This window comes from Sciurus vulgaris (genome assembly GCF_902686455.1).
Source record: "Sciurus vulgaris genome assembly, chromosome: 11".
Taxonomy (NCBI): Eukaryota; Metazoa; Chordata; class Mammalia; order Rodentia; family Sciuridae; genus Sciurus; species Sciurus vulgaris.
The window spans coordinates 13,411,057-13,430,850 of NC_136472.1; positions in this window are offsets into that span (position 1 = coordinate 13,411,057).

Consider the following 19,794-nt stretch of genomic DNA (forward strand, 5'->3'; position numbering starts at 1 on the left):
TGAGTGTACCTTTTTCTCCATATCCTTGCCAACTTTTGTTGTTGCTTGTATTCTTGATAATTACCGTTCTGATTGGACTGAGGTGAAATCTTAGACTAGTTTTGATTTGCATTTCTCTAATTGCTAGAGATAGTGAACTTTTTTATGTATTTGTTGATTGATTGTATTTCTTCTTCTGTGAAGTGTCTGTTCCATTCCTTAGACCATTTATTGATTGGGGTATTTTTTCTTTTTTTTTTGGTGTTAAGTTTTTTGAGTTCTTTATATATCCTGATGATTAGTGCTCTAATCTGAGGTGTATGTGGTAGTGATTTTCTCCCGTTCTGTAGGTTCTCTCTTTGCATTATTGATTGTTTCCATTGCTGTCAAAGAAGATTTTAGTTGGCCAAGCATTATTGTTTTTGCTTATAATTGCTTTAGCTATTCTGGGTCTTTTACTCCTACCTATAATTTTTAGGATTTTTTTTCTAGTTCTGAGAGGGTTATCATTGGTATTTTGCATTGAATTTATTGATCACTATGGCCCTATGGCTATTTTGACAATATTAACTCTGCCTATTCAGAAACATGGGAGGTCTTTCCAGCTTCTAGTATCTTCTTCAGTTTCTTCAATGTTCTATAAATTCTGTTGTCTTTCACCTTGTTAGATTTATTTAAAGGAGTTTTTGTGTGTGTGTATGTGTGAATGAAATTGTTTTCCTGATTTTATTTTCAGTGTATTTATTATTAGTGTGAAGAAAAACTATTGATTTTTCTATGTTGATTTTGTATCTTGTTTCTGTGCTGTAATTAGTTTTCATCTCTAGAAGTCTTCTGGTAGATGTTTTAGGATCTTGAAAGTATAGGATCATATCATCTGCACGCAGGGACAATTTGATTACTTCCTTTCCTTTGTGTACCTACTTTATTCCTTATCTTGCCTAGTTGTGCTGGATAAAATTTCAAGTACTATACTAACTAGGAGTGTGAGAATGAGCATTTTTGTCTTGTTCTTGATTTTAGAAGAAAAGCCTTCAGTTTTCCCCATTCAATGTGATATTGTCTTTGGGTTTATCATATGTTGTTATTTATTTCTATCTCTAGTTTCTTCAGTGGTTTTTAAAAATCAAAAATGGATGTTAAATTTTCTGTATGCCTTTTCTGCATTTATTGAGATGATCAGTTGAGTTTAGTCCTTGATTCTACTTATGTGGTATATTACATTTATTGATTTGTGAATGCTAATATGTGAAGCTCATCCAAATGAGGGAAGGGGTTAAAAAAAGAATAGAAAGATAATAGTAGACAAAGGGGAAGGAAAGGGAAGAGGGATGGGTTAGGGAAAGACAGTAGAATGAATCTGACCTAACTTTCCCATGTACACACATGAATATACCATGGTGAATTTCACCATCATGTCCATCCACAAGACACTAATTAAAGATAAACTATAAGTCAGTGGCAGAAAGATCACAGAGTAGAGGGAAGGGAAGATGGGGTGGGAGGATGGGAGGGGAAGGAGAAATACTGGGAACTGAATTAGATCAAAATACATTCCCTGCTTTTATAATTATGTCACGTATATTCTATTGTCATGTGTAACTGAAAAAAACCAACAAAAAATTAAATAAAGAGGACTGGAGATGTGGCTCAGTGGTTAAGTGCCCCCAGGTTCAATTCCCAGTACCAAAAAAAAAGATAAAAAAAAAAAGAAAGAAAAAAGAAAAATAGGAAAAAATGAAATTCTCTAGACATTAAAACCGTGATGAAAACTTATGCTCTTGTTTTCACTTATATGTGGAAACTAAAAAGTTGATATCAAAGAACTAGAGAATAAAATGGTAGTTACCAGGTCCTGGAAAGTGTGGAGGTGGGTAGGAGGGATGGAGAGGCAGTGGCTAATGTGTCCAGGAAGGCAATTGGATAGAAAGAAGAACTGATGTTCTGTAGCACAGCAGGGTGACTGTGGTTGATGATCACTAATTGAATATTTCCAAGTAGCTGGTAGAAAGTATTTTTGAAACATGTGTGTCTGAGGTGATGTATATAATCCTCATCTTGATCTGACCGTTACACATTGCATTGAAACATCACACTGCACCCCATAAATAGGTACAGTTATGGTGTTTCAATTAAAAATAAAACAGGCTGGTTGTGGTGGCACACACCTTATCATTCCAGTGACTCAGGAGGCTGAGGCAGGAAGATCACAAGTTTGAGAATAGCCTTAGAAAATTAGTGAGATCTTGTCTCAAAATAAAAAATAAAAGGACTGGTATGTATCTCTGTGGTAAAGCATCCCTGGGTTCAATTCCCAGTGCCAAATAAATAAATAAATAAATAGACCAAAGGTACTAAGGTGTAGTGTGATAGCACTAAGAAGTTTTGGTGTACTATTGCACTGTAGGATAACTATAGATGTTGACAAGGTACTGTGTATCTTAAAATGCTAGATGGAAGAAGTTTGATGCTTTCATTACAAGGAAATAATAAATATTTGAGGAGATAGATATGTTTAACCTGATTTAAATGTTGAACAGTGTATATGTGTGTGGAGGGCAGTGATCTAAATCATGGCCTAAGTCTAGCAGTCTAAGTCTACCATTTGCACTGTAGTCTGCCCTTGCAAAGGTGCAGATCAGGATGCCCCAGTTGCTATGGTAATGCAGGCCAAGGGTATCACCTCCTCCCAGGGATAGATGATTCCGAACAAAACAAGATGACCCTAATGTCTTGCTAGTCCTACATCCTTCAGATTGCCCACCTTGCTGAAGCTTTCCCACAAATAACCTTTGATGAAACCTATATAATAAACTTGCTGAGCTAGCTCAGAGACAGTCAAGCCTCACCTGGACCCAGCTTTTTCTCCCTACATGTGTCTGTTTGTCTTTTCTTCATCCTCCATCACCCCTCCACTGGGATCTCCTTAATTAATGACCATGGCTGAGAGAGATGAACTATCACATGAAACTCCACAAATATTGGCAATTTTTATGTATCAGTTAAAAAGCAAACTAAAAATCAGTAGAAATATTTGTGCTTCTGGTATGATGAACAAGTTTATAGCAGATTAACATTCCCTCTGAGAATAACTGGAAGAGTAGGATACAAAATAAAATGTATTGTATAGAAAAGCATCAGAAAACTGCCGAGGCAATCAAGAATATACAGGGACCAAGGATCCTGAGAAATAAGACCATGGAGAAATGACATGTTCATTCCACAGGTGACTTCCCTTTGGGATTTCTTAGGATTAGAGGCTGAGGGACCAGACTTTGCTGGAGCTGGAGATTGTTGCCAGCAGGAAGAAAAATCACCATAGCTTTTGGTGTGCTTTTAGTTCTGGAATGACAAAATGTAAACCTGAGGGGAAAAGCTTCTGGGGAAGCCAACAACAGAACAAATTCTTCTTTTAACTAGTCAGATTTTTCTTCTAGCTAGTCAGATTTTTGAAGCATTGCTGGTCAGTAGGCCAAGAAATTAGGAAGAAAAAACAATTTGTAAAACAGAGAAGAGATTTTGGTCATATAATTGTGGATCGGGCTGCTAAGGGAAAGTGTCTTATAAACAAACACCAGGTTCCCAGTTGAAAGACTTGGAGGGTTATATGCTACAAGTTCAAGATGAATGAGGACATTTATAGAGTCCTCTGTAAACTTCTGTCCAGCCCAGATTTGGTTTATCAACCCAGGGGATTCCTCTCTGTAGAACTAAGTGTGAGCTGCCATTGCTATGTATTTTCATACACAAATTTTGCCACTCTGTTAGAAATTACTAGACCCATTAAAAGACAGGCTCGTTTAAAAACAGTGTGAATAGATTCATACATGATATAGTTAATGGACTTCCATCTAATAAAAAACTTAAAATATAATCATCATTAATACTTTCAGGAAAAAAATAGAAACCTTGGAGGAGAGATGAACAGATAGAGAATTTCACAGATGAATTAGAACCTAAAAGCAGAATCAAATGGAAGTTCCAGAATGAATTTTCTAGAATTGAACAATGTAACCAGTGAAATGAAGAGCTCGGTGTCTGAGTTCAACATTAGTGTTTAACTGAGTTTCACCCAACAGCAAACAGCATCCGTGACCAGAGTGAAGGGCAATAGAAAACGTTACAACTGAAGTAAAGAGAAAAAGAAAGCAAAAGGGAAAGGAGAAAATGTGTGCGAGACGGGGGGATAAGCGAAAGACAGTATTGCAGAAACAACGTCTGAGGGACAAATGGCTGACAATTTCCAAAACTGGTGAAAAAATAGAAACACAGATATTTAATCATTTATTTATCAAATCCTAAATAAGATCAACATAAAGAAAACTTCACCAGGGTTTATCACAGTAAGCCTGTTGGAAACGAAAGGGAAAAGGAAAGTTGGGAAGAAAGATGCAACATGCTAAAATGAGCCAAACAAGATGAACAGAAACTTCACAATGGCAAAGATGGAAGCCAGAACATGATTGAATGACATCCTTAAAGTGCTGAAATAAACCAGCCATGCTGGGGCACACCTGTGATCCCAGCAACTTGGGAGGCTGAGGCAGGAGGATTGCAAGTTGGAGGTCAGCCTCAGCAACTTATCAAGACCTTGTTTCAAAATAAGAAAAATTATAAAGGGTTGGGGATGGAGCTCAGTGGTTAAGCACCCCTCTGTTCAATCCCCAGTACCCAACCTCATCCCCCCACAAAAAAATACAGCTAAAAATATTTCAGAACGAAAGCAACAGAGATTGTTTTTCAAACTAACAAAAGTGGAGATAATTTATTGCCAACATATTTGTGCTGAAAGGAAATACTTACAGGAATTTCTCGGCCAGAGGGAAAGTCATCCTAGATTGAAATACTGACATGCAGGAAGAAATGAAGAGATGTGAAAGGTACGCATATGAATACATCTAAGTAAATAGCTTGTGTCACTTCACTTTGTTTGACTGGGTCCACAGAGAACTTGGATCTTATCTCTTTCTGTATCCCCCACTCCCAGACTTCCTAATCTAAGCATCTGTATTCCCAAAACAATGGTTAAGTGTTTGAATTCTGGAACTGCGGTGTCTGGGATCAAAGCTCACCTCGATCACTTTACAAATCCAGATCTACAGACAGTTTCTTATACTTTTGTTATCTCCGTTTCTATGAATAGGTATATGATATTACTACCTGATAGTGTGAGATAATATGGAAAAAAAATTAGTAAGTCACCTAGCACATAGAAATCATTGAGTAAATCTCAACACTTTTGTTCTAATTGCATGTTTTCTCTCTTGCTGTCATGATTGAATGTGTCTGGCGTTTCCATCATATTGATAGCTTAATTTGAAATGAATGACACATACTTATCCTTCTTAAATTTTCACCTCTGATTTTCTGCTTTGCTTTGTGCATTCTATATAATCTTGATGTTTTGTATAATTAGACAAGAACTCTGTTGGAGTGTATCTCTTTAAAATATTGGAAAGCAAAATTCTATTAGTTAAGAAGTGGTAATAGTGCCCCCTTACTGGCATCCTTGTTTTTGACAAATTAAACTTCTTTCTCTGAAGTTGTTTCAGTTATTCTGACTTACCAGAAACAAGGAACGCTCCTTCTCTGCTTGTACCGCAAAACTTCCTGATATGACATACTGAGAATAAAAAAAAAAAATACATAAACATTTTTTTGTTATCATCCAGGAGATTTCCTCAGGACTTCAACAACATTCTTGAAGTCCATCCCAAGAGTAACTGAAGTTTGAGAGAGATTTGACTGAAATACAAAAATTTCCATTGTAGTTCTGAGGTAGTCCCTGGAAAAATCACCCAGTAATAAATCCAGTGGTTCTTTATTAGAGAGAGAAGGGGACCTATTATGGAATTAATGTGACTCTTGTATTTGGGGTGGGACTAAGGGGTAATTTTCTTGTGGTACTGGGGATTGAACCCAGGGGCACTCTACCACTGCATCTCCCCTAGTCCTTTTTAAAATTTTTATTTTGAGACAGGGTCTTGTTGTGTTGTCAAGTCTAGTCTCAAACTTGTCATCCTTCTGCCTCAAGCTCCTGAAGTGTTGGGTATTATTAAACATGCCTGGTTTTAGTTAATAACTTCTTACTTAATCCATGAATGGATAAAGAATGTGACATACAAACACACACACGCACAACAGAATAAAGATCAACTTTGAAAAAGATCTTGGCATTTGCTACAGTGTGGACGGGCATAGAGGACATTGTGCTAAGTGAAATAAGTTACACAGAGAAAGAAAAATATTCCACAATTTTGTTTGTGGAATAATAAAAAAAACTTAAATACACAGAGGTAGATATGAAACTGTCATTACCGAGGGCAGATTGGAAAGGAAAGAAAAGGGGGAAATATAGGTCAAAAGCATGAGGAATAAAGTTAACAAAGTTGTACTGCATTAGGGATGTTTGCTGAACGAGTAAATTTTAGCTACTCTTATCATACAAAAAGTAGGTATGAGAGAAGATAAATATGTTAATCTACTTCTCTATGGTAACAATTTAACTATTTGTATCCCATAACATCAAACCTAAAATATATGATAATTTTTCAAAAAGAAAGTATACTACTATTTTAATTTGGTGAGCTTCCTTACAGGATAGTGTTATGGAAAAACATACTAACTGAACATAGTATTTAAAAAATTAAATCTCAGTTTGATTTTTGAAATAAAAGAATCGTGTAGTGTCTTCCAAAAGTAGTCTGCCTGAATATTTTATTGAATGTTTTATCCTTTCCTGCACTGGCAGGAAGGACAGTAGTTTCTGGTGCATTGAAAATGACTTATTTCCCACTGGTATAAACTGTGTATGCAAGCAGCCTTTCTAGGACCTTCAAAAAGACTGCCGAGACTATAGCGAGAGGAGAAGGTCATGTTCATTTCTCATGTTCCTTTCTCAGAAAAGACTGAGAAATGATCATAAAATCTCCAAGACAGAGAGTTATTGAACAAATATAAACAAGAAAAAAGCTTTTCATGCTGTATTAGAAATATCTGAAGGACATAAAACTATATGATTCTGCATGACAATAAGCACCACGATTTGGGGGGGAGGATCATCTCAGGGAGAGGGAACAGGGTGGACACCAGCTGTGAAGTCCAGATCTTTGCTGGGGGAAGGTTCTCCCAGCTGTTGGTAGCTCGTGGTCCCAGGTAACCATGCTTCACATTTATCTAACTCTAGTATGCTGGGAAAAGTTTTACACATATTTGTTTGGCTCTTAATGTGTTTATCTCTCTTTCGTTCAAAATGGAATTCAGATGAATTTCCTAAGTACACACATTAAGTTGGAAAATTAACAATATCAGTAATTGATAAGAGAAGAGAGAAGGAATAAAGGTTAATAAGCAACTGAGGTGAGAGGTTATAATTCAGAGAAATTGCATTGTAAGTCCCTGAACAACCATGGGACTAGATAGAGGTGATACATACTTTTGTCTCTGTGGATACTGGTGGCTTTCCTACTGCACAGTGATATGTTAATGGCATAAAATGCGAATACATGCAACCCACACTTGGCTTAGCCACCTTGGGTGACCCATGCACTCTATCTGCTATTAGGTTCCCACCACAACCTTGAAGCCAGACTCAGCTAATTAATTACTGTGTCAGAAAGAAAACATATATTGCGTTTGCTGGGTCAGCTACTACCACGTTGCTCTTCTTCTTTTGTGCAGGAAAATTCAATGAAGAATTGTCTAAACTTGCTATCCTACCTTCCAATTAATTCTTAAACACACTCCAATCAGATTTTCAGTTCTATATTGCCATTGGAACTTCTCTTAATGAGATCAGTCATGACCCAAGCCTTTCAAAATTCAGTGGCGAGCTTCCATCCTGTCTCATTTAATGTGACCTATTTGTAGTCTTTGAGAAGGGCTTGCTCCCTCTTCCTTGGCTCTACTTTCTTCAGTGGGCTTCCAGAGTGGTACATCTTGTTTTTCTCCTTCTTAATTTTTTTTCTGGTCCCTTCTCTTCAATTCTGAACTCCTGATGTTGGAGATGCCCCAGGATGCAAGCCTTGATCCTCTTTTTCTACCTGCTTACACAAATGAGATTGCTTCTTTTTAAGCTCATGTTTTCTTATAGCTCTAGGTACCTTCTGAATCCAAGGACGCCATGTTTATACTAATCTCTCACGCTCCCAACTCATCTATTCAGGTAGGAGAGCTGGTGTCTCTGCCTGCGTTCTGAAAGAGATTTGAAACCCAATGTACCCCAACGGGAACACCTGCAATTACACTCCCCTCAAACACACTCTAACCTGGTCTTACTCATTGGAGTCCATGGTAGAGCGAAAGCCAATATTTCAGAGTCCACATTATTTCTTTTCTTCTCCTCTTGAATCTTTCATTCAATCATCAGGAATGTTGTGGGCACCATTATCAAAACATATCTAAAGTCAGCACTACTTTTCTTTTGGCTACCCCTGGTTTTGAGCCACTATCATCTCTCACATGGATAACTGTCATCAGATTTAGGTTTCCTGACTTCTCCCTTCACTCCTTTATATTTATTTATTTATTTATTTATTTATTTATTTATATTTGGTACCAAGATTGAATCCAGGGGTGCTTAACCATGGAGCCACATCCCCAGCCCTTTTTATTTATTTATTTATTTATTTATTTATTTATTTTAAATTTTGAAACAGGGTCTTACTAAGTTGCTTAGGGCCTTGCTACGTTGCTGAGACTAGGCTTGGACTTGTGATCCTCCTGCCTCAGCCTCTGCAGGCTTTGGGATTACAGGTGTGCACTACGGTGCCCAGCCTCATTATGATCTTTTAATGATCCTTTAATGCTGACAAGAGAGCCTGTCACTCCTTCGTTCAACACCCTGCAGTGGTTCTCAGTGTTATTCATACATGCAACGAATACAGATCTTGGGACAGTATCATCTCCTGTCGTTTCTCTCACCTCTTTTCCTACCTGTAGTCTCTTCACTTCCTTTGCTCATCCAAACTAGCCTCTTTGTTGTTCAGCAAATTCTCTCGGCTTTTCAACTCAGGAGCTGCTCTCTTTTGTGCACACTCTTTCTGCAGATGCCTCTGGGGTTGATTGCTTCAACTCTTCCAAGTCTTAGTTCAGGTTATTTTCTTTTTGACAAGTCTTGAACATCTTTTTTAAAAAATTGCAGCTTGTGCTAACCTCATACCCTGTTAGCCTTTTCTATTTCTTTTTCCATTCTTTCTCATCTTCTAACAGGTTATCCTTCACTAAAAGGTAAATTTACAAGGGTAGGAATCTTGGTCAGCTTAAATTTTTTGTTTTATTGAGGCATATAAAATAAAACTTTTTTATATTCATGGTGTATATGATGTTTTCATATGTGTATGTATTGTGAACTTTTTACCACAATCAAGCCAATCAACATACATTTTGCCTCTCACTGCCCTCTTTCCTGTAGTGAGAAAACTTAAGATCTATGCTCTTGGCAATTTTCAAACATACAATACCTGACTGTAGTCACTGTTCTGTACAACGGATCTCCAGAACTTATTTCCCTCTGTCTACTTGAGACTTTGCACAATGAAACAACACATCCCTTAGCCTCTGCCAACCACCGTTTGCTCTCTGTTTTTAGGACTTTACATATAAATGAGATCATGCAAGATTTGTCTTTTTTGTGATTATTATATGTAACATAATGTCGTTCAGGTTCATTCATGTTACCACAAATGATTGAATTTCCTTCTTTCCTAAGATGGAATAATATTTTGCTTTACGTATCACAGTTTATACCTTCATATATCAATGGACACTTGGGCTGGTTGCATATCTTGGCCATTATGAATAATACTGCAACATACATGGGAGTACAGAAATCTTTTACATACTTTCCTTTGGGTATATGCCTAGAGGAGCAATTGCTGGGTCCAATGGTATTTCTATTTTTAATTTTTTGGGAACATTCATACTGTTTTTATAATGGTGAACTGACTTTACCTTCCCCAACACTGTATAAGGATTCTCTTTTTCTCCACATCCTCACTAACACTTGTTGTCTTTTGTCTTTCTGATCCTAACAGGTGTGCTGTGATAGCTCACTGTGGTTTTAATTTGCATTTCCCTGTTGAACACTTTTTTCATAAACCTGTTGGCCACATTTGCGTTTTATTTTGAGAAATGTCTATTCAGGTCCATTGCTCACTTTTAATCAGGTTGTTTTCTTGCTATTGAGTTGTTTGAGTTTCTTATATATTTTTCTTGTTAGCATGATTTGCAAATCTTCCCCCCCCCCCCCATTCTGCAGGTTGCCTCTTCACTCTGCTGATTGTGTCCCTTGTGGTGTGAAAACTTTCTAATTTGATGCAATCCCACTTGTATATTTTTGCTTTTGTTGTTGTGCTTTTGGGGTCATATCCGAAATAATTGCCCAGACCAAAGAGGCATTTTCCCTGGTAGCTTTATAGTTTCAGTCTTATATTTGAGTCTTCGATCCACATTCAGTTGATTTTTCTGTATGGTGTAGGTTAAGAGTCCAGTTCCACTCTTCTGCCTATGGACATCCAGTTGTCCTACTACAGTTTTATTGAAGAGACTCTCTTGACCATATTGAATAATCTTAGCACCTTTGTCAATCATCAGTTGACTGTATTTGTATGAGTTTATTTCTTGTCACTCTATTCTGTTCCATTGGTCTATATATCTATTTTTGCCAATATGATCCAGTTTGGAATTCTGTGGCTTAGTAATAAATTTTGAGATAGAGAGCAGCATTTATCTGAGGTCTTTTGTGGCTCCATGTGACTTTTAGAGGAGGTTTTTTTTTTTTGTGAAAAATGTCTTTGGAATTTTAACAGTGATTGGATTGGACCTCTATATCACTTTGGGTAGTATGGAGATTTTTACAATTCTAATCCTTCCAATCCATGAACATTGGAAGCCTTTTCATTTATTTGTGTCTTCTTCAATTTTTCATCAATGTTTTATAGTTATTAGCATACAGTTCTTTCACTTCTTTGATTAAATTTTATTTTTGATACTTTCAAAAATGGGAGTTTACTTTTATGTTTTTGGGGGTGCTGGGGGACTGAACCCAGGACCTTGTGCTTGCAAGGCAAGCACTCTACTAACTGAGCTATATCCCCAGCAGGGATTATTTACTTGATTTTTGCCTTTGGATAGTCCATTGTCAGTGTATAGAAATGAAACAGATTTTTATATTTTGGTTTTGCTATCTGAAATTTTACTGATTTTTTAATAAATTCTATAAGTTAAATTTTTTTGTTGAGTTTTTAGGTTTTAAACATGATTATTTCATCTGAAAACAGAGATCATTTTCCTTATTTCTGTTTAGATGCCTTTAATTTATTTCTCTTGCCTAATTACTCTGGCTTAGACCTTTATCACTATATTGAGTAAAAGCAGTTAGAGTGGGTGTCTTTCAACTTTTCCCTAATTTTGAGCTTTGCACTGTTGAGTATGATGTTGTGGACTTGTCACATATAGTGTTAATGTATTGAGGTATATTTCTTTTTTTTCCAAGGAATTTTCAATTATTATTCTCAGAAATTAATTTTAACAATTATGTCAAACTGGCAACTTTGTACACAGGGACCCGAGAATGTTTAAAATTTGAAGGAAATAAAATAGATTCGTTTTGTCTAAGCACTGGTAATGGCATATGAATACCTTCTCTATATTAAACTGTCACACTTAAGGTAAGAAAAAATGTAAAACAGTAATGCCTTACTTTTCATGGACTATGACTTTTCAAAGGTCCTTCAGACCTATGATTTTAACTAATCTTCATCACAATTGCACAAGGCAGATAATCCTGGTGCTACTACATCTAATTTCAGATAAAGTGGGCTCAGTGGGATAAACACACTAAATAATGTGACACATTAGCAAACAACGAAGACCATAGAGAGTGCTTAGTCAGTACTTTCCATAGGTAGGTATAGCTCTTAGTACTTTGTAACTATGACATTGATCTCTTGCTTAGCAACATGCCACCCTGAAAGAGCAACTCAAGACAGTAACAATCATAAAATGTGCTTAGAAATCCGGGTTTGTTGGCCAGTGTTTCTCATGTGGTGACAGACAGGGATCATCTTGAAGGCTTTTCCATTAGCATATTTGGCACTAGGGCAGGGAAGAATGATACAGCCAGGGTCTGGAATAAGGGAGCTCCTTGGGCAACTCTCTCTTCAGATAGTCTCTCCATACAGTGGCCTCAAGATCTTTTTCTTCAGTATCTAATTCATTGGGTTGTTAATCATGAAAGTTTGCTAAAATTTCACATATATTTTTATGATTGTTATCCATGTTAGTGTTAACGTGGCATATCACATTTATAGATTTGCGTGTGTTGACTCATCCTTGTATCCCTGGGATAAATCCTACTTTATCATGGTCTGTAATGCTTTTAATGCATTGTTAAAATTGGTTCACTAGTATTTCTTTTTGAGAATTTTTACATATGTGTTCATCAGGGGTATTGGCCTATAATTGTTTTTCTTGTAGTGTCCTTTTGCTATGAGGTTAATGCTGGTCTCAAAAATGATTTTAGAAGTATTCCTTCATCTTCATTTTTTGGAAAGAGTTTAAAAATTGACATCAATGCCTTAAATGTTTGGTAGAATTAACCAGCGGAACCATCAGTTCTTAGGTTTTTGTTGTCATTGGGAGGTTTTTGGTTACTGATTCTATCTCCTTATTGATATTATTTTGTTCCAATTTTTCTATTTTTTTCATGAATCAATCTTGGCAGGTGTATGTTTTTAATCTTGGTCTGTTTTATTTGTTTACTGCTGTAATTAAAGCACTTAGAACAGAGCCTGGTCCATTGTAGGTATTCACTAAATATGTGGTAAATAAATTAACTAAACATATTTTTGTGAGCTAGACCTATGATTGAGAAGCATGTGGGAAAATGGAAGGAGATGTAACATTTTACCACGTGTTATAAGACAATATAAATCCTTTAGGGATCCTTGCTGAATGTATCCAAATTCTTCTTGAGCCAATAGAATTCTGATTTCTCTTCTTTGTGGTTGAATTACTTTAAAAATTCTTTCTACTGCCCCAGCAATTAAATCCTGGTCTTCAAACAGACTGTATGAAAGAATTTCATAAATAAATATAACATCGTAAAATATCTTCGATGATACAAGAATAAATCCTTCACAAGAGGAGTCATACATTTTCACAAAGTTAAATGAATGAATGAATTAATCGATGAATGATCATCAGCAAGATAATTTACTCACAAAGAAGAATGACCAAAATGGGTATCCTGATAGCAAGACTAAAGGCTGGTATTTTGAGGAAAATGAATACCCTTGTCTCTTATATAAAACTATCCAGAAATGTCCCAGAGCACTGTGGATCAGACCAATCATTATTTGAACAGCCTGTAAGAAAAGAAAGCCATAATCAATTACGCGAGACATAGCATACCTCAACAGGGTTACAAATTAGGTGACAGAAAAGATAAAGGGGAATTTAACTTTTATGTTTTGAAATCAGGAGGGTGTCTGCTATGGTTCATGTTCGATCTTAAGTATTGTCAAAAACTGGGAAGAATTCAAGGGGATGAAAGAAGGCAGTGGCCTTGGAATCTCTACACGTGGCTCACACAGGGATGGTGAGAATTTTTAGCAACCTTTAGAGGTGAGGCTGCTTTTGGGTAAATGGAGGTGTCTGGGGGCTTGTCTAAGGGCCAAGGCAGAAGCACACACACACCCAGAGGCCTCTAACTCTAGAAGAAGAGCTGGGATCTCTGGGTGTCCCGTCTGTCCCTGCTTCTTGAGTGTTTGGTCTTGGATGCACTGTCTTCCAATCCAGCTTCTTTCTCTTGTTACTTTTCTACCCCCACCTCAGCCAGTGGATGGGACAATGGTTTCCCTCTGATGGAAATTCTGACTCTTAGCACCATGGAGGCCACCTCTGCAACCACAGAATCATACCCGTTCTAAGATTATGGTCCCAACCATCACAGGTGCTGCCTGAACCCACTGCATCCTACCATCCTGACGTTTTATCTGCTTCATAGCCCCACTAACTAGGGTGTCTGATACAGAAAATGTAGCATGCCAGATGTTTGGTTGGGGTCAAGGAATAGAATAGTGATTTGGATTTCCCCCTGCATTGAGATAAACGTAGAGGACGCCAAGAGCACAAAGCCCTGTGGTTTCCATTATCTCTGGACCATAACCTCTAATGGTCCTATTTAGGACTCAGTCTCAGATTTACTTCAAAGTCTTTAGAGACATACATAGATCAAGGGAAAATCACAGTGGTAAGGTTGCCAGAACTCAGTTTATTGATTCCCTCCCTGGGTAGCTGAGAGAGAAATCAATATCTTTTGCTTTAAATATCTGGGACTTGCAATATCAAAGGCACTTAGTCCTTACCCCCAACATTCTGGTTTCTTTTTTCAATATGATGAAGGTTGATGGTATGTTGTTATTCAAATGTGGCACAGACATTAGAGAAAATGAGTGGAAACTAATTCTAGAAAACAGAAAAATAGTGATTTTTCTCAGATCAAGCAATTAAAAGTCATTGAGACATCTATTGTTATTTCCCCTAATTTTTCACAATGGAACCATTCCATGAAACAAATATTTAAAGTCAGTTCATTGATATATACTCCCTTAAACATACCTAGCCTCTTGCCAATTCTAATTGTTCTGTTAGATTTTATCCATATTTATCAACTTTAAATGACACTTGTGAGTCTTTAGGATTTTGGGATGTAGAAAACAAAATCTAACATGTCTGGCTTAAACAAAAAGGGATTGCTGGGAAGGTTGAGAAAGCCCAGAGCAAAACCATGAAATCTGTGCTGAGGAAGAGTGGCCTTTGTCTTTTCTCACCCCAGGACTCTGCTGCCAAATTACCTTAATTCTCAAACCTCCCCTGTTCCCTGGGCTGTCCAAGAAGAATTAACGCCCACTATAGGGTCATTTTTGTTGTTCTCTACCAATCAAACTTTAGTGCATTCTAACTGCACGTGGGGCTAGAGAATATCATTTTTGCTTTCAATGTTGGGAAAGGTAGTTTCCACAATTAAGTGACCAATAAGAAAGGGTAGGAAAGGTGTTTAAAAGATATGGCAGCCATGAATGGTCTCTATTACTCCACTAGTGTGCATAACCTTTTGAGACACATACCCCCAAAGCTCAGTTTAATGGTTATCATCTTCATTGTAGCTAACTGGAAGAAAGGTGGGGAATCTGTCTCTGGTTGGGCCTATCAGCATCTCTTTCCCAGGAGTTGTGTATTTACAACTAAAATACCATAGCTTTAGTTGAGGCTTGTCACTTGAAATAAAATCAATTTCCTCATGACTTCCAATTTCCTACTTACAATTCTTTCATGAAATTAGATTGCTTCCCCGTCCTTGGAAAATACATTTTCCTTTATTTGCTTCATATATCACAAATCATTTCTTGTTACTTACAATTAAACTGTTTTTATACATTTTGCCTAGTCTTCCTGTGACTCTTACCCTATGGCTTTGAGAATTTACTCTTTCATTGCTGTAATATCTGATGTGATTGGTTCTTTCTCTGGTTTAGACTTCTCTTTCTTTATCTTTGGTCTATAGCCAACTCTTAAGTCTAAGTTTTGGATTTCAAATTTTTTTCTTATATTTGTTTTCCTTCCAGTTTATACCAACCTTCAATTCTCAAGCGTCAGTTACCAAGTGCAAGTACTGGTGACACACAACCTGAGAAAAATGAAGCTTAGTTTTGTGGAATCAGTGGACATAGACCTGAGTTCAAATCTTGTCTATATTAATCTCTAATTGTATAATGAGTTTAACTACTATTGTACTAGTAGTGATTATTAACTGCTAACATTAAGTCCTGCTTAAAATTTCAGTGAATCAGTTTTCTAATCCCACTTGGTTGTTTTGAGAGGCAAGTAATAGGAAAGGCATATGGTTGAGGACCTATAATGCTTCTTTCCTGTTTCCCTTCAACAGTCTCCAGTTATTTCATCGCCAGATTCCTTCCCATAGGTTTGGATACTAGTTTTGCTCAATTCTCTATATTTCATTATAAATAAACTCATTGATTGTTTCATACTATTCCTTTAAGTTGTTCCGTGAATTTAGCATGTGTCTTGATGATTTTGATCTTGGGTTTGCGGCAGTAGCGATCCTAGTGTGTTCCCATGCTAATGTAACTCACAGGAAGGTGTCTGGAAGGTGTCCATCAAATGCAATATGGTTTGTACCCTTTCTATGGCTTCACCAGGTTGGGAGACTGAGCTTGCAGGGTGCTTCTCCTAAGGTCTCATCAACTGAAGCATTTTTATGACTCCTAACTGTCTAATGGTCAACATTAGAGATACTCCCTTGCTATAACTTGCTCTAGAATACAAAAATACAAAGCACAGTAACCCAGTAACCACAGCAGAACATCTAAAGCCATAAATCCAAACTTCCACAATAACTACAGTGACATTTTAAAATGAGAAATAATGCATGCGAATCACTTGCTTGCAATCTTTCATGGGCTTTTCATTGCCTCAGATCCCAGCATATATTTCTTTGGGTGGCTCATTACAGCCAGGAGATGCTTGACCTCTTCCTTCTTTCTCCTATATAGCAGACCATTCACTCTTGACCACTGACATCTCCACTACCATTTCATAGTGCACTCAGGGGTTCCCCACATATATTTTTCCTGCTGTAAAGCCTCACATGGTATTGCTGTATCTGTCTCTAGCAATGTGCTTGCAAATTGTTGGAATTTGATAGTTGCTTCCAGAATCAATCTGATACATAAAATTAAATTTCTCTTTGTTTGTCACCACATTATGTATAAATTGGGTAGATTTGTTTATCCCAGGCGTGTTTGGGAAGGTCAGCCTTAAAACAGGCTTTCTGGCATTTATTAATGTTGGACTGTCTCGGAAGGTTACCACAAAGGCATGTACATTCACCAGAGACATGAATTCAAGGCAATGAAGCATGTGGCTTGTATTAAAAAGTCTTGACCAGAGAAATCACACTCTGTTTTGATGTTGAGGGCAAACAGTTTATATGGGCAGGCCATCTCAATTACAGGAGGTGATTCTCAGAAGAGCCACTTCCCCATGGGGACTCCCCGTAGAACAGGAGCAGAATTTACTACCTACTCCTGGTTACAGATCGTCCCAAGCAACTCTTGATAGACAGGCCTGAAAGGAAATGCACAATCAGGGAAAATCTCAACTCACTGAGAGTTGGTTATTCCTATCATAAAGAATGTGAGTTTCTGTTGATATAATTAATGCAAAAACCAAGGCACATTCCCAAAGGCACAAAGAATATGGGAATATTGTCAAAGGGTGGAAGGCCAGTCAGTATTGCCACAGCTTGCTCTTGTTCCTGGGACCCCCGGTCACCACACTCTCCCTGTGTTCTTCCTGAGACTTAGCCTACTTACTCCCCCAACCCTGCGGCCCACCCCCAGAGGATGGTGTGCGTTTAAAACACACTTTGGAATGGGGTAATTGAAAGGAACACATAAAAAGTACCGTGATGTCTCAACCGAGGTTCTTCCCAACTGTAAGTGTTTTGGGGAGCACTGTGGTTCCCAGGTCCTGGGGAATACCGTCCTTCCTGCCCCCTGCAGGTCCCTGCACTTAGGCGTGGTAGAGGCGAAGGTGGGTCGTGGTCCCACAGGCAGCCCCTCAGTCCCGGGCCTCGCAGCCTCGCAGCCTGCGGAGCCAGAGCTGGGCGGGCGCTGCTTCCTCGGTGGTTCCTCTTCATCCGACTCGCGAGGTTCCAACGCTGCGGTTGTGGCCAAGAGCGCGGCCACCCGGAACGCGGCGCGGTGCGAGGGACCCGCGCGGGCCCCCGAGGCGTCACCGGGATGCTCAGCCCCAGGACTGGCTGTGGCCTGGGCTGCAGAGAGGCCGCCCTTCCCCGGGGTGTGGCTTCGCGCTCTGTCCTGCAGCTGCGCGCACCCGGGGGAAGAGGCCGTGCAGAGCCACCACGGGGCGCAGACACCCCATGGCAGGAGCATCAGTGTGGGGCGCTCCCTGACGCCAGACTCTTCCCCGAGACGTGGTGAGGACAACACTCCTATTCTCTTTTGTTCTGTTTATTGCTTTGCAGAGTGGGGATAATGCCGTCTGAGGAAGCTCAGATGTTTATGCTACTGAACTTGGAAGACCAAAGCTGTCTTACAACCATATTCCACAACCGTGTGCGCGTCTTTCGTGAAAAACTTCACACATTTAGGGTTTATCAACTGTCTTCAGCACATGGTAGGAACAAACAAATGAGCGCCAGGTCTAGCCTAACTTAACTTATTTGCATCAGATGAGCGATTACCAGTAGTAGATGGATACAATAATATTTGTTGAGCTTCTTGATATTGTGCGTTTTGCCGGTTAATTCAATACATTTTTCGTTGTTTTCAGTGCTGGGCAAGTAGCAGTGAAGGAAAGAGATGGAATGCTCTGTCCTCCCGGGGGTTTATATTAAGGAGGGTGAACCAATAATAAGCAGTTTCCATAAGCTAAGGAGAAAAGTGAAGTAGGACAGATGGAAATGTTAAAGGGAAACAAGGAGAATCTGGAAGATCTCACTCAATGATCCAAGGCCTGGAGGAGGCGAAGGAAAAAATTTATTTTTCCTTCAGATTTAATGGTCTTTTTTTTTCCCCTCATTTTTTATTGGTGCATTATAGTTGTACATATTGATGGGCTTTATGGTTTCATGTTCATACAGCATAACAGCATGATTTGACCAAGGTCCCTCCCTGCTTCCCTCCCCTTCCTCCGTTTCCTCGACTGATCTTCCTTTGAGTTTTAGGAGATTCAACCCCACCTTTGTTTTCCTTTTGCCTCTCTATAGCTTCCACAGGAGAGAAACCATACCACCCTTAACCTTCTAGGTTCGAATTATTTTGCTTAACATGATGGTTTCTAGTTCCTTCCATTTTCCTTCAAATGCCATGATTTCATTTCTGTTTATGACTGAGCAAAACTCCGTTGTGTATATATGCCACATTTTCTTTGTCCATTCATCCACTGATGGACACCTGGGCTGGTGAATTGTGCTGCTATAAACACGGGTATGTGTGTATCACATACCCGTAAGATGACTTTAATTCTTCAGCGGAAATAGTGAGAAGTGCTATACCTTAGGTCATATGGTGGTTCCATGCCTAGTCTTATGAGGGCCTGACGGAAAGAATCTGGTTGAGATGTGGAGGAGGAGATGTCTGAGATAAGGACCGGCAGGAGGATAGTATCTGCGAGGAGTGAGAAGAGGGAGCCAGACACGTGATGGGGAGGTGTACCTGGGGTCTTGCTGGGACTTTGACTTTTCCTGTGAGATGAGAAGCTGTGAAAGGTTTTGTCGTTAAACTTTTTATCCTGGAAAAAAAAATCCGATGAACCCCATGTAGCCATCACCCAGCTGCAACAGTTATACTTTGCGACCTTGTTTCATTAACAATCTTCCTCACTGTTATCAGTTTACATTTTTCTGGACCAGGCAACATATCATTTATTTTTGGATTATACTTTGTATGGGTTTTCATAGGCAAGAGAAGAGGTTTCTTGTTTGCTTTGTTTTAAAATGACACCATTATTATGCCTAATAAAATCAGATATAGTTCCTTAATCTTTTTTTTTTTTATGTGAAGATTTTTATTTACAAAGCTTTTTTTGCTGTACAGAAAGTAAAAATGCTTTTACAATCTTGGTGTAACTGGTAGCCACAGACAGTTGACTCACCAATCACAGGTATCCACGTTACAACAAGAGTCTTACACAAAAAACCTAACAATGCATACAATTTTGTTGGGGCAAAGTCCCCAAGCTTGGTGGTGGATACCAAGAGGGACT